Source organism: Cynara cardunculus, unplaced genomic scaffold (assembly GCF_001531365.2).
Source record: "Cynara cardunculus var. scolymus isolate 2C unplaced genomic scaffold, CcrdV1 Un_Scaffold_926, whole genome shotgun sequence".
Lineage (NCBI taxonomy): Eukaryota > Viridiplantae > Streptophyta > Magnoliopsida > Asterales > Asteraceae > Cynara > Cynara cardunculus.
Window position 1 is genome coordinate 145,926 of NW_020200649.1, and position 5,138 is coordinate 151,063.

General features: G+C 33.4%; 1 long non-coding RNA gene across 3 annotated transcripts; it reads right to left on the reverse strand.

Moving 5' to 3' along the window:
* Positions 1 to 408: 408 nt before the first annotated feature.
* LOC112502109 lies at positions 409 to 4,764 on the reverse strand. 3 transcript variants are annotated; one of them, XR_003067626.1, is made up of 6 exons: positions 4,662 to 4,764; positions 4,490 to 4,574; positions 4,117 to 4,296; positions 2,080 to 2,119; positions 1,024 to 1,065; positions 409 to 680 (listed from the first exon to the last, which is right to left on the reverse strand). It is a non-coding gene; the product is annotated as an uncharacterized LOC112502109 (long non-coding RNA). The 3 variants fall into 3 exon arrangements; XR_003067625.1 differs by having other exon boundaries at positions 4,456 to 4,574; XR_003067627.1 differs by lacking the exons at positions 409 to 680; positions 1,024 to 1,065 and adding an exon at positions 1,886 to 1,950 and having other exon boundaries at positions 4,456 to 4,574.
* Positions 4,765 to 5,138: the final 374 nt, after the last annotated feature.

Consider the following 5,138-nt stretch of genomic DNA (forward strand, 5'->3'; position numbering starts at 1 on the left):
CATATGTATGGGACTTTGGATTTTACATTTTAGGTTTAATTTAGACTTTATTGTAATATTCAACTCATGATTTTTTAACAGCATTAATAAGGAATTTCCTTATTAGGAATATATTATATACATAAAGCAAGTATAAATAAGGAATTTCCTTATTAGGAATATATTATATACATAAAGCAAGTATAAATAACATTATGACATCAGATCATCAATCTCTTAAAATTAATGGGTTGTGAGCAAAACCAAATCTTCAACAACAACAAAAAGATCATGCAAGACACTCTTAATAAAAGCTTGAAAAAGGAACAAATAAATATACACAATCGCAAAAACAAAAATGAAACGACGGCACATAGATGTCAATAGAAATTGACGACAAAGACAAACTTTAAGAAATCTCCAGATCAGTTCAAGCAACTTCATTTAAACATTAAGGAAAGCTCTTACATTTAAACATTTGGTATTATCATGCATTTGGCATCTATGTAGGTATGAGTTTAAAAGAAAGTTATTACATTTAAACATTAAAGAAAATAATAAAAATTAAAACCAATCACCAATTCATGAATATAACCCGACTATTCGAGCAATTGTTTGTCTCCGCAATAGCTAGTAATAGTCGCCGATACATCTTCACGTTGAAATACATCTTCATGTGAAATTTCCTGGAATTCCACCAACTACAAAGGTTCAACACCTGAACACGATAAATACAACACAACATCAACCAATGTACTCATCCATCATTTGAAGAACACATGAAACAATATATTATATGATATGAGAAAATGAAAAGATAATAAACATCATATCCAAATTTTTGGTTAAGTACATCGTTCTTGGGATAGGGATTGGTCTAAATCCACTGCCAAATCATTAGATAACTATAAGTAGTGTTGWAACAATCAGCCATTTACTAAACGTTTACCAGATCCTGGTGCATTTCTACTGCCGAGATTTCAAAAGCCTTTGCACATAAACCAAATCAAATCATGCTCAACAAAAAGAACATTAGCCCATTACCTGAATCATTCATCAAGCCACAACTTGTAAGATCTATCTTCTCTAAAATCCAAAAATAGAAAAAAGTTGAATAAGCCTACTCGGAAAGTCTATCCCTCAAACAATCAAATTGTAAACCATGAACATGTGTATAAACCCAACATAAATGAAAACAATACTMTATGGACTTTATAGAACCCAATTGCATGTATGTTTTGTCTAAAAACATTTTAATTTGGATTTCCAGCCTGAAAGGTTTAAAGTGTGCCAACCATGMGAAGTAGCACATATAGATAAAGACGGTAAACCGTTGGGACAGACATTTACACACACAAACAYTTAAGAATAAATATGAAGTGGGTACATGCATTCCCARTTCTCCAAAAGTGAAATTAGATAATTAAGACAACCAACATTTCGATGATGAACAAGAGTAGCGGTTGTTGCTGATAGTAAGTTGAAAAGAGAACCAATCTTCTTTGAGAGCARCGGCTGACCAAGTACTTTTGAAATATATGCCAAGTATGTGTCCCTCTTCTTCTGAAACCCTACTATATGTGTATGTGTGTATTTATCTCATAGTTTTCATGACTACTTGTTCYTTTGAAAAATGAACAACTTTTAGTGTAAATTTTGATAATGAACACCATCCTTCTCATTTCCAATTCTCTAAGATGAAACATCATAGTCAAAACTATTTGGTTGTCTGGAATGACTCAAAACAAGTGTTTTTCTCTTTCTCTCCAAGAGACAAAAGCATCATAAAGAAAGATATATAGATATTAAAAAAAATTCTAAGTTTTTCCCCACTTTTGGCAAGCAAAGAATCGAATGTTGATTGGGCCTTCCACACAAATGCAAACAGAAAATCAAATGCTTCCCTTACAACTTTTGGTTTGGCGGCTTCCACAGAAATGTTGTTTGATTTTGTAGAGGAGACACCCAAACCTGAAAAGAATTCTTTTATGTCACTACACACTGTGGCACCGATTGCTATACATATATGAAATGTAGAGGCAAACAAACAATCAATTGCAATCGAAAATAAAAATTAAGCAATGGACTGAAGATGTAAACCTGTAAATCGAAGCTCCTTGACTTGGAAGAGATTCAGGGCCTGCAAAAGAGAGAGATTTCGACAACCACTAAATAATAAATGTACCAACAATCAAAAATTGGAAATTGCAACAAAGAAAATGTATCCCCAAACTTTACTTTGTGACCTTAAAACTTACCAAGTTTTCTTCTGGTGGAATAAAAAATGTTGTAAATCATACACACCAAAAAAATATTATTGCAATCTAAGAATACTATGTTCACATAAAACAAAGGCAGAAAAAACTAACAGGAACAATTCAATAGATTGGAATAAGAACTAAAGGAACAAAAAAGACTCAACCAAAAGTGGTAGTAGACCAAATCTTCGATTCCCTAACCCTCCACYTGATGATTATGTGCATTCATTCAACAAAATATAGCAGAAATGACACCACTCTTCACCATAGAGCACATGGTTCTTAGTTCTCTAGGAGGATCTGGTCAAGCTTCTGTTCACTTCCATTGTAGTCAAACCCTTATAATACTTTTCTAATGTTCAAAATATGAAGAAAAAAAGCATTTTAGGATCACTTGGGTTGTTTATGGTAAACTACAAAAAAACTTCCCAAATGTTGCATCATTTAAAATGCCTCCAAAAGCAAAGTTTAACAAAGCAAGAAATAATCAAAAGATGTACAAGAGAAAGTACTTCTATGATACATGTAACAATGAACACATTTGGTTCGGAATAAGCCAATGACAAAAGATTATTGAAGTTCAAAAACATAAACAATAAGGGTAAGGATTTTCAAGATCCTTATCATAATGAAGATGACTATATCATATATATATATATATATATATATATATATATATATATATATATATATATAGGTTAGTCAATATGTATTGATGTATATGTTTAATCAGAATCACCGAAGCAATTTTTGTTTGATTGTCGTACTTTTCAGCAAAAGAGACAATGTACATCAGCTGCGGTTTCAAATCACCTCTGTCACGTTAAAAATATTATAGCAATTTAATTCAGAAAACTACCATCAAATAGAAAATAGACAGAATAGATTAGGTTCATACGAGTCCGCAGAAAGAACACACCGGCAGGCAATTGGAGAGACTTGGCAGTTTCTGTCATAAGCCGAATTTTCCAAGAACAATGTCAGAGAGACTTGACAGATTAGCCTAGTGCATRTATGATATGTTTGAAAGATTCAATACACAAATACGTCCTAAAATGTTATACAAAATCCATCTTCACAAAAGCACCAAAATGTGAACAGTTCAAATATCAATCTTATGAGAATCCTACACTGGTTAGCCTAGTGACTTGTGGGATAACCCATAACCCACCTTTGAAATGTTGAATTCTCATCTACAGAGAGCACTATATTTAATTATTTCCAGGAATGATCACAGAAATGAACGAAACTGTGTTCTGGTTACTAAAAAATTCTTGATTTTGAAAAATAAAAGTGGAATTTAATTCTTTGAAAGGTTATTGAGAAATCATTTAATTCACATTCATGTGTTTCAATAGGTGCCAACTCATTTTATTGGTGGTGAGGTCTGTATAACTATGAGCTTGGAATGGATGGCATTGACACTTGAAATATATGTTCAGATGCTGAAACTTGGAAGCATCATTGTTCTTTCTAGTGGTTCACAACAATTTTGCTCTATTATTTCCCTTTCATGACCTCTCAAATATTCAGTAGAAGATACTGAATTTTATACTCTATTTAACAATGCTCAACTACGCACAACCAATTCTTTGTAATTTTTCAGTTTGTTCAGTATGTTCAATGTATCCTAGGATAGCAACAATTTCATGGGCTATCTATATGCTTAAATACTATCTTAACCTAAGGTCGCAAATTCCAGTTGGAAATGGGAGAAATTAACATGAAAAGCACATGAGATGGAAGAGAGGCTTATACACTATGTAGCAATTCTTGCCTCTCAAATACTAAAAATTGAGTTGTTAACCAATTACTTCCACTAACATTAATAGCACATTAAGTTGTTAATCAGTTGCTTCCAGTCAAAACCATAATTTACCTGGCAGTGATTAGCGATGTATCTCCAGCAGATACATGACCTGCACTGGAGATATCCCAGAATCCAGGCCACGAATCCTTGCAATCGGCACGTCGTTGGAGAAGAAGTTCCAGTGTACTTTTAGCAAAAATTCACACATGAACAGCTCGGTGATAATACCCCTCTTTGTGCACAGCACTTCTGTACAAGGTAGATACAAGAGTTATGTAGTACCTTTCCTTTAGTATTTAAATGTTTGACCAAAAATAAACAGATAAGATCTCTCTCTCTCTCTCTCTCTCTCTCTCCCTCCCTCCCTCGGCTTCGAATATAAACATGTCATCTCAAAATATTACGTACAGTTAGCATTCCAGCTCCTCTAAATAGTCCAAACCTTGAGGATCTGCTCAACCGGCAAACAGAGGCCAGGCTTTAGGGCTCCTCCGAATTACATATGTCACTGAATCGTCGTCTTGAATCTGAGTTGTAAAAGGGAATCGTAGTATAAATCGTCACTGGTGGGTATGAATCTGAGTGGTAAGAAATCAAAGAAATAGATGGTTTACCTGAAAATGGTATGAGAAGAGAGAAAAAAACCCTAAATCGATGGAGCACAGGGGCACGTGAAGTAGCAATAACACAAATAAGACATGCATCAAAAACTGAATCRTCGTGTTGGACAAAAGCAATCATCGCCTTGGAGAAAGCAATCATCGCCTTGAATCGTCACCGGTGGCCGGGTGGGTATGAATCTGAGTGGTAAAAGTCTTTTATGCAGAGTGCAGTTGTAACTTAGGCTATTAAAGTTGTAATTAAGATTAAGATTTTAGATGGATTAGAAGGGTACTCGCGCAATGCAGCGAGATACATCTTGATTTTAATATTTCATTTTATTCTTTATCTCGGTTGATGTTATAATATGGTCTTATGTGATTTTGAAAAGACGATGATGTTTTTATTTTTAATAAAATATAAATTTGAAGGTATCATAAAATTTTGACAAAAATATATCGATATTATTATCAAATTAACTATTTAAAATT